Below are 10,941 nucleotides of genomic sequence, written 5' to 3'. Positions count from 1 at the left end.
CCAAACTCGCCTCCAAGTGATTGTGGGGAATTTCCCCGCTAATTTGCTTGCACACGTATCTTCTATAACTACTTTATAAACTTCCTTGCTTCTATAGTTCCTTACCCTTTGTCAGATGTAGCTGTTCTCAATAATATATGTTTTAATAAGCGACATCGTATAATTTATATGGCCGACCATAACTGGCACCTTGTTGTCTGGAGGAGACGCTGCATTCAGAACTTAAGCTGCGAGATTTCCATCACCCGCTGCTAGGGCCTCTGCCGTCCGAGATATCAACAGAGCTCTGCATTTGTCTCTAACGTTGGTGAGACCTAAACCACCTCTCTTTTCGGGCAGAGTCGTGGTTTGATAATCTACCCTAAGGATTCGCCTCTCCATATGAACCACGCTAGAGCAGATTCAATTCGTTTCCCTATTGTTGAAGGCAAAGGGAAAATACTTGCGAGGTAGCATACCTTAGGAAGTATAGCAAGATTTATGAGCGTGATTTTTTGTACCATATATAGAGAACGGTTGTAATTCTCTCGTAATATCGCCCGGAGACTCTTGAGCCTCATTTTCCAATTCCAGGTCGCTGTCTTGACAGGGAATTTGCTAAACCGTATCGCCAGACGTTTGATGATATCCGCTTGTTCAACTGTGTAACTGTAAAATGCAAGCTTTACTGACGTTAATTTCAGCTCCAGAACAAGAACTATATGTTTGAATCACGTCCTGTATCTTCATAACATTCGTCGGATCAGTCAGATACACGGCCAGGTCATCAGCGTAACATCTGCAGACAAATTTGTTGCCTCCAATTTCAATTCCAGGGAGCTTGACAGGTAATGATCGTAAAAGAGGCTCGATTGATAACGAGAATAACAGTATCGAGAGGGGACAGCCTTGTCGTATCGACGCTAGGATGGGAATTCTTGCTGTGCATTGGCCATTGACAAGAATTCTTGAAGTGGCATGAGTGTGTAATCTCCTGATGATATCGGCGAAAGAAGATTTGATTCCCATTTTCGCCATGACACGGCAGGTAGATTTAGGTCTTAGGCGATAGGCCATGACACTGTCAAACGCTTTGTCCATGTCTAATGACATGATGGCCACTCTGCAGTTGGACGCTGAGGCGACAGCTGTTACATCCCGGTATTCTTCCAGTTCTTGCTGCATTGTCCTTGGGATAGCACAAGACTGATATTGACCGATGAGGCGACCGGCAATGGTGTTCAATCGACGAAGCAATACCCTAGCAACTATCTTGAGTACTCTACTGCGTTGGCTCCTTACTTAGCTTGCATTTATCGCGAATCTCTTGCCCAACCTAAAGTCCCGAGTGACTGGAAAAAAGCACAGGTGACGCCTGTATATAAGAAGGGTAGAAGGACGGATCCTCAAAATTACAGACCAATATCCTTAAAATCGCTTTGTTGCAGGATTCGCGAACATATTCTCAGTTCGAATATAATGAATTTCCTTGAGACAGAGAAGTTGCTGAAAGAAAGCAACTCGCCCTTTTTTCACATGATATCGTGCGAACCATGGATGAAGGGTATCAGACGGATGCCATATTCCTTGACTTCCGGAAAGCGTTTGACTCGGTGCCCCACTGCAGACTCTTAACTAAGGTACGAGTATATGGGATTGGCTCCCAAGTATGTGAGTGGCTCGAAGACTTCTTAAGTAATTGAACCCAGTACGTTGTCCTCGATGGTGAGTGTTTATCGGAGGTGAGGGTATCATCTGGAGTGCCCTAGGGAAGTGTGGTAGGTCCGCTGTTGTTTTCTATCTACATAAATGATCTATTGGATAGGGTGGATAGCAATGCGCGGCTGTTTGCTGATGATGCTGTGGTGTACGGGAAGGTGTCGCCGTTGAGTGACTGTAGGAGGATACAAGATGACTTGGACAGGATTTGTGATTGGTGTAAAGAATGGCAGCTAACTCTAAATATAGATAAATGTAAATAAATGCAGATGAATAGGAAAAAGAATCCTGTAATGTTTGAATACTCCATTAGTAGTGTAGCGCTTGACACAGTCACGTCGGTTAAATATTTGGGCGTAACATTGCAGAGCGATATGAAGTGGGACAAGCATGTAATGGCAGTTGTGGGAAAGGCGGATAATCGTCTTCGGTTCATTGGTAGAATTTTGGGAAGATGTGGTTCATCTGTAAAGGAGATCGCTTATAAAACACTAATACGACCTATTCTTGAGTACTGCTCGAGCGTTTGGGATCCCTATCAGGTCGGATTGAGGGAGGACATAGAAGCAATTCAGAGGCGGGCTGTTAGATTTGTTACTGGTAGGTTTGATCATCACATGAGCGTTACGGAAATGCTTCAGGAACTCGGGTGGGAGTCTCTAGAGGAAAGGAGGCGTTCTTTTCGTGAATCGCTACTGAGGAAATTTAGAGAACCAGCATCTGAACGTGACTGCAGTAGAATTTTACTGCCGCCAACTTACCTTTCTCGGAAAGACCACAAAGATAAGATAAGAGAGATTAGGGCTCGTACAGAGGCATATAATCAGTCATTTTTCCCTCGTTCTGTTTGGGAGTGGAACAGGGAGAGAAGATGCCAGTTGTGGTACGAGGTACCCTCCGCCAAGCACCGTATGGTGGATTGCGGAGTATGTATGTAGATGTAGATGTAGATCTTGTAGTCAGCGTTTAAGAGCGATGTAGGACGCATGGTTGTCAAATCATTAGTACCGGCACTTTTAGGAACCAACACTATAAGCCCTTCTAAAAGCTCACAGGGAATAGTGACAGACGTACGTAGTTCGTCGAGCACTCCAGTCAGCGGACTACCGATTAAATTCCAGTACTTTGGTTAAACCTTTACGGGTAACCCATCGGGCCCAGAGGATTTGTTCCTCAGGCTTCATTTCAACGCTTCGTACAGTTCTTCTGTAGTGATAGGAACGTCCAGTTCTCCGTTTTCTGCATCCGTCACAGTCTGGTAAACGCAGTTTAAAAAGGCCTCACAATTGTCATTGTCGCCAGTGTCCCCTTCAGCATGCAGTGTCGTGAAATAGTCATGGGCAAAGTTTTTGATGTCCTGCTGGTGGATAAGTTGGATTCCATCATCATTTCGGAGAGAACTTATATGCAGCCGGCGTCCTCTTTTGAATTCGGCCAGAAGGTGGAAAAGCGCAGTTTTTTCATTCTCAATGCCGCTGGTGTCTCTCGATCTTATTTTAACTCCTTCTATTTGCTGGCGTTTCAGAGTGGTTATGTCGGCCTTGATCCGTTCTATTCCCATGGTGTGACGTGATACGTTGGCGGTATCTGCGTATAGTTCCCTTAGGCACTGGAAGTAGAATTCCACTGTCTGTCTTTCCCACTGTTTCCTTTCAAAGGTTTAGCGTTTTAGTAAAGTTCGTATTTTAGGTTTTGCATGTGTTACCCACCATTCTGTAGCTCGTTGGGGCTAACCTGTTGAATAACGTTTTCGTAATTGTCGGATGGGGTGTCTGCAGTATTTTGCGGATTCGGTCCATATATATGGCAGCGCATTGGTTCTTGATGTCTTTGACGCCCAAACCACCAGCGGCGCGGGTTAACACCATGGTTGGCATGGTGACTTTAAAGATGTTTCCGCTCCATATGAACCAATACGCTGCGGCTAAAAGATTTTGCACTGTATTCTTGGGTACTAGTAACACTGCTGCGATGTGATATATTTTGCTTAGCGCATAGCTGTTAATCAAGAGAGCTTTCTGTATCCGACTGAGCGTTCTAGTTTTCTGTTCATGGAGAGAAGCCCTGAATATGTTTAGTTTATGATCCCAGTTGGCTACTGTCATCTCTCTTGGGTTGGACATTAGAATCATACCTAAGTGGTTCTTCTTCTCTGTCCTTTGTAGCCATGTTCTTTGAATGTTCTCCATACGGGGTCCGACAGGTAAAATTTTCGATTTGTGTTAATTGAGTTTGGCTCCGGAAGAAGTGGCGTAAGCGTGGATTATTTGTTGAACTACTTCAATTTCTGAATGCGTGTTAACTACTACACTGATGTCATCAGCATAAGCGTGACACACTGTTTTTGTACCTAACACCTGTAGACCTTGTAACCTGTGATGCAAGTTTAACAGTAACGGTTCTACGGCGACTGCGTATAGTGCCATAGAAAGGGGGCAGCCTTGTCTCACTGATTCACTGATTACTTGATCGGGACTGGTGAACTTCGCTGGCCATTAATTTTGATTCGAGAGGAAGTTCCGACTAAACATTTGCGTATGATCTGAATAAAATGAACACTGAATCCTATCCGTTGCATTACAGTTCGTAGAAAGTGGTGGTTGATGCGGTCAAAAGCCTTATCGAAGTCTAAAAACATGAGACCAACATTGCATTTACATAGCCACGACAAATATATTATGTCCCTATATTCACATAATGCATTAGACATAGATCTCCCTGGGACAGCACTCATTTGATAAGGGCCAATTACTTTTGGCAGTACCGTCTTCAGTCTGCAGTTTATTAGTCGGGTGATGATTTTATAGTCGGAATTGTGCAGAGTTAGTGGTCGAAAATTCTTCAGCGTAGTGCTACGTGGTGTTTTGGGGATCAGAACAATCAGTCCTTCGGTAAACTGAGATGGCATCTGCACGTCTCCCAATAATTCATTGCATATTTTGGTGAATTCCGGTCCTATGATGTGCGACCGGCCGGTGTGGCCGTGCGGTTCTAAGCGCTTCAGTTTGGAACCGCGTGACCGCTACGGTCGCAGGTTCGAATCCTGCCTCAGTCATAGATGTGTGTGATGTCCTTAGGTTAGTCAGGTTTAAGTAGTTCTAAGTTCTAGGGGACTGATGACCTCAGATGTTAAGTCCCATAGTGCTCAGAGCCATTTGAACCTATGCCAAAAACAAGCATAAAATTCTATGGATAGGCCATCTAAACCAACAGATTTCTTTGTAGGCGAATCTTTGATTATGGCACATACTTCTTCCTCAGTTATGTTGGCTACAAGGTCGGCATTGTCAGTCGGATGGACCGTGAATTGAATGTAAGATAAAAGCGGCTTACTTGCCGTCGAATCAGTCGCCGACGCGGAATAAAAATCTGTATAATATTGCACCACGTAGCTTTTTACTGTAACTTGTTGATCGTATTCGTTCCCCTGTTCATCACTGAGAGTATGGAGTAACTTTTGTTTACCTCTCTTGGCTTCCCTATCACGTGATATACGGACGTATTCTCCTGCGTCAGTTCAGTCGGAGGACGCGATCGAACTTTTTTACCCTCTAGTGAATGTCGTACCAACGCCGTTATTCTTGCTTTAGTGCGTTTTATTCTGGAGCTGTTTTCTACTAATCCCATCATATAGTTCGCGGAGGCAAAGAAAGTGATACTCCAAGGTGCGTTTTCGTCAGTACGCTTTCATGCGACCATATCGTGTGATGCATTTTTTTATCTGCGGTTTCGCAGACTGTAGCCACCACATGATGCATGTTGGATATCTGGATTGCGTCCGAAGACAACGCTGCCATATATCATGGATCTCCTGTTTCAGTACTGCGTCCTCCAAAAGTGACACGTTTAGCTGCCATACGCCTCTTCCCAGGAATGTTTTTTGTTTAGTGTGCTGCGCGGTTATATGAAATGCGCAGTGATCCGAGAAGTTAAGAGGCCAAATTTCGCAGTCAGTTACATTATGGATAAAACCTTTCGTTACCTACAGCCTGTCGAGTCTGCTTGCCGAAGTACTGGATACGTAAGAGTATCCTCGGGTGTGCGGGCGAAGATGGCACCAAGCATCTATCATATCTAGTCCGTTAGTTAACATCAACAGCTCCTCACAAGAGTTGAAGTTCGGGACTTGATCTACTGGACGCAATACGCAGTTAAAATGTCCCCCCAAAATTGTGTGTAGTCGAGGATCCGTTATTAATGGGACAATTTCGTCCCGGAACATATTGACCCTTGCTCGTTTTCCGCTGGATCCAGAGGGAGCATATATATTGACAAGAAGTAGATCATATATTTGTGCAGTTATGCCTCGTCCAGATTCAAGTATGGCTTTTGCTGTACATGGTATGCCGTGTTTGAGCAATATTCCCGTTCCACATTCATTGCCTATGTTTAAGATCGCCTCATATCCGTACACATCCGCTATTTTGTCGTAACTACCTCTTGTAACATCGCTATATCAATGTCGGCGGCATATAAGTAGTCCTTCACAGATTGTAACTTTAAGTCCGAAACTATTCTGTTTACATTGACCGTGGCGATTTTATACGCCTGCGTCATTCGGTAGTCCAACTAAGCGCATTCAGTGTCGTCAGACGATGCTGTCCCCGTATCAGGTCCACAGTTTCCATTGGTTCTTCAATTGGAGGGACGAGGTTCATCTATACGTCCGCATTCGGGTTGGGGATGTCTGGTTTTCCGATGTCTACCACGCCTTGCTTTCCGCTTCGATCTGTTTTAAGAATTTTTTTGGTACGTGAGAGTTTTTTCTCCAGTTCTTGAATCTCTTCAGGGCTCTGTTTTCGTGTTTGTCGTTTAGGTTTCACCGGCTGCTGTCGGATGTTGTCTTCCTCAGCATTCTTCAAATCTTCTAAGCGGGTCGTGTTTCGAGACAAATTGTCGACCATGCTCTTGGTGGATGATGGTGTCAATAGAGAAATGGGTTCACTATGAGGTTGCTCATTCCGAGATGGTTCTTGCATGTCATTCTCAACAGCGGACGAATCGAAGAATTTGCTGTGGCCCCCAATATCTTTCAGTGTCTGTTGTGTTGAAACCGTTACAGCTGTCACGATTTCCGTAGGTTCGGGTGGTCTCGGTTCTGTTGTGTCAGTGGTGGCAATCTGGGCTTCTTCTCGGGTTGGATGGTTCTCCGTGTTCACATCAGGGCTTGGGGTCAGGACTGGGCCGCGGGCAGCCGTAGTGTAAGTCGCTGGCAGCGCAGTCATAGCCGGCGGTCTCGACGCCTCTCCAACCGGCAGCTCCGCCACTCGCCGCTGTAAACACAGCGCGGACGTGGCCGGGAGAGTTGCAGCCGCGCATGTCCTTGGCTGGCCGTCCTATATAACGATACCTCGGTATCCACAGACGCTGATGTATGACGGTACATGTTTGTGCAAATCGATCTTTAATTCTCTCGCTCCGTTGAGAACTTGGAATTTGCGCGCGTGGGACCACCGTTCGGCAACATTACTTAGAACTTTACCGTGTCCGCAGCTCGTGGTCGTGCGGTAGCGTTCTCGCTTCCCGCGACCGGGTTCCCGGGTTCGATTCCCAGCGGAGTCAGGGATTTTCTCTGCCTCGTGATGACTGGGTGTTGTATGATGTCCTTAGGTTAGTTAGGTTTAAGTAGTTCTAAGTTCTATGGGACTGATGACCATAGCTGTTAAGTCCCATAGTGCTCAGAGCCATTTGAACCATTTGAATCAACTTTCCGGTACCGCGCTATCACTGCGTTTATTTGTTCCGCTGGTATTTCGAATGGTAGTTCGAATATCCTGATCGTTCGTATTCCACATCCTGCATGTGCTACGGTGACTTCGCCTACGTTTCCATCACAATGTTTAAACTTCATAATTCCTCCGCAAGACTCAACTATTTTGTCACATAAGTTAGCATTCCTCAATTTCACAAATACAACGCTGCTCACTATCGAAAGATGCACTCCAATGACATCCTCTGAATCAACTTTCACTTCGTTTTCCAACCACTCTCCGATTTCGTGTAGTTTAGGTCGGGCGTAATTACGATCAAACGAGTATTTCGAAGTATCTTGTCTGTTCAAGTGGGCCATCACGGATTCATATTTCAAATTTCAATAAGCGTACACTTTCTGCAACGATGCAAGAAGCACTGCGACTTACCACGCCGAAGCACAGCAGACCGCGGCGCACGAAACTCAGCACACGTCCGCACAGCACGGCTGACGCGGCGAGAGTGCCAAAGGGACGCTGTGCATGTGTAGAGCTCAGATGTAAGAGATTCTGCAAGACATGACCCGTGCTACATGTCTCACGTTACTTTTCTGATAGGCGTCCTTTCATATTTCTCCGAAGCAATTACATCAAAGACTCATTATTTATGTAACAGACACGATACATCGCTCCGAATCGCTCTGTTTACCATGGCCCAACTGATTGAAACACCTGCGTATTGACAGAGTTGCTCTGTACAATCGTAGTAACACAGTCCTGCTATTAGATTCGCTCACGTGCGCTGCTTACAGATAAATGGGAATAGCGCTCTCTAGAACAGCATCCACTCACAAAGTGGTAAACGACACACTGGGAACACTGTACGATTAGTCACATTTTTTGACTTTGGTTGACTGCTGTGTCACAGCCGGTCCCCATCATATGTATACACTCCAACGGACGTGTGTGCCCTGTTAGCACATTTACCAGGAACGTTAGCTGCATCACCTCCCTGGCAATTCCATGCCGTGCTCGAAGCGTCAGCCATTGCTTGGTGACAGTGTGCTTCGATGAGAAGTGGACAGATGATGCATCTCTCTCGCCGTCAGTTATAGGCGGGAATCATACTTAATGTAGTTTTCTGCAAGCGTCAGCGGAGCGTCAGACATCTCTGTCTGGTCTTCTCCCTTCATGCATCCACCAAGCCCACTCCTGGCAGTCTCCAGTAAAAGCCCCCTGTGCTGAAGCGAAAATTGCCGCCGTTTCTATAGATACAGAGTGCCATTGCTTACTGGGAACAGTTAAGGAACCATAGTACAATATCTTGTTGTGAAACTGTCTACTTTTCTCACTTGTGGCCGAGAAAACTGAAACCCTCTCAACTTGGGCTGGAAGAATTAAAGATCATGACTGGGATTACATACATTGACTCGTGAAGTAATACAAAATTATTTCACTCTTCATTGTATTTGTTTCTGTACAAAATGTGCGTTCTATTGCTATATTTCTATCTGTAGGTAAAAATTGGGTATAGAAAGAAAATTCCCGTGAACAGGGGCGTGAAGATATGGTTCCGCTTTTAAAGCATTTACAAATAGCAGCGTCATGGATCTACGAGAATTTTGCTTGTATGTGTAAGGTTAACATATTTAAGCATAGAACTGAAGTCAAACAATTTTCACCTTTTGAAGACGCTTGTGGTTACCCATATGTCAATTCCCATCCCGTGATTGGCACCCATTTTTGAAAATTGCCCGTCCCTTGTGGGATCGAACCCACGACCTTTGGATTAGAAGTCCAACGCGCTATCCTCTGCGCCAAAGGGACGCTGTGCAAGTGACGGTCTCTGATGTAAGAGATTCTACAAGACATGACCCGTGCTACATGTCTCGCGTTACTTTTATGATAGGCTTACTGTCATATTTCTCTGAAGCAATTACATCAAAGACTCATTATTTATGTAACAGACACGATACATCGCTCCGAATCGCTCTGTTCACCATGGCTCTACTGATTGAAACACCTGCGTATTGACAGAGTTGCTCTGTACAATCGTAGTAACACAGTCCTGCTATTAGATTCGCTCACGTGCGCTGCTTACAGATAAATGGGAATTGCGCTCTTTAGAACAGCATCCACTCACAAAGTGGTAAACGACACACTGGGAACACTGTACGATTAGTCACATTTTTTGACTTTGGTTGACTGCTGTGTCACAGCCGGTCCCCATCATATGTATACACTCTACCGGACGTGTGTGCCCTGTTAGCACATTTACCAGGAACGTTAGCTGCATCACCTCCCCGGCAATTCCATGCCGTGCTCGAAGCGTCAGCCATTGCTTGGTGACAGTGTGCTTCGATGAGAAGTGGACAGATGATGCATCTCTCTCGCCATCAGTTGTAGGCGGGAATCATACTTAATGTTAGTTTTCTGCAAGCGTCAGCGGAGCGTCAGACATCTCTGTCCGGTCTTCTCCCTTCATGCATCCACCAAGTCCACTCCTGGCAGTCTCCAGTAAAAGCCCCCTGTGTGAAGCGAAAATTGCCGCCGTTTCTATAGATACAGAGTGCCATTGCTTACTGGGAACAGTTAAGGAACCATAGTACAATATCATGTTGTGAAACTGTCTACTTTTCTCACTTGTGGCCGAGAAAACTGAAACCCTCTCACCTTGGGCTGGAAGAATTAAAGATCATGACTGGGATTACATACATTGACTCGTGAAGTAATACAAAATTATTTCACTCTTCATTGTATTTGTTTCTGTACAAAATGTGCGTTCTATTGCTATATTTCTATGTGTAGGTAAAAATTGGGTATTGAAAGAAAATTCCCGTGAACAGGGGCGTGAAGATATGGTTCCGCTTTTACAGCATTTACACATAGCAGCGTCATGGATCTACGAGAATTTTGTTGTATGTGTAAGGTTAACATATTTAAGCATAGAACTGAAGTCACAACAATTTTCACCTTTTGAAGACGCTTGTGGATACCCATATGTCAATTCCCATCTCGTGATTGGCACACATTTTTAAAAATTGCCCGTCCCTTGTGGGGATCGAACCCACCACCTTTGGATTAGAAGTCCAACGCGCTATCCTCTGCGCCAAAGGGACGCTGTGCAACTGATGGTCTCAGATGTAAGAGATTCTGCAAGACATGACCCGTGCTACATGTCTCGCGTTGCTTTTCTGATAGGCTTACTTTCATATTTCTCTGCAGCAATTACATCAAAGACTCATTATTTATGTAACAGACACGATACATCGCTCCGAATCGCTCTGTTTACCATGGCTCTACTGATTGAAACACCTGCGTATTGACAGAGTTGCTCTGTACAATCGTAGTAACACAGTCCTGCTATTAGATTCGTTCACGTGCGCTGCTTACAGATAAATGGGAGTTGCGCTCTTTAGAACAGCATCCACTCACAAAGTGGTAAACGACACACTGGGAACACTGTACGATTAGTCACATTATTTGGCTTTGGTTGACTGCTGTGTCACAGCCGGTCCCCATCATATGTATACACTCCAACGGACGTGTGTGC

The 10,941-nt window shown here is 45.2% G+C and overlaps 2 non-coding genes across 2 annotated transcripts; both read right to left on the bottom strand.

Annotated features, from left to right (window-relative positions):
- Positions 1 to 9,143: 9,143 nt before the first annotated feature.
- Trnar-ucu (transfer RNA arginine (anticodon UCU)) lies at positions 9,144 to 9,215 on the bottom strand. The gene has a single exon. It is a non-coding gene; the product is annotated as a tRNA-Arg (tRNA).
- A 1,219-nt stretch (positions 9,216 to 10,434) lies between these two features.
- On the bottom strand, positions 10,435 to 10,507 carry Trnar-ucu (transfer RNA arginine (anticodon UCU)). The gene has a single exon. It is a non-coding gene; the product is annotated as a tRNA-Arg (tRNA).
- Positions 10,508 to 10,941: the final 434 nt, after the last annotated feature.

Source organism: Schistocerca cancellata, chromosome 1 (genome assembly GCF_023864275.1).
Source record: "Schistocerca cancellata isolate TAMUIC-IGC-003103 chromosome 1, iqSchCanc2.1, whole genome shotgun sequence".
NCBI lineage: Eukaryota > Metazoa > Arthropoda > Insecta > Orthoptera > Acrididae > Schistocerca > Schistocerca cancellata.
Note: the sequence above shows the minus strand (reverse complement) of the source record. Positions and strands in the feature narration are given on the sequence as shown.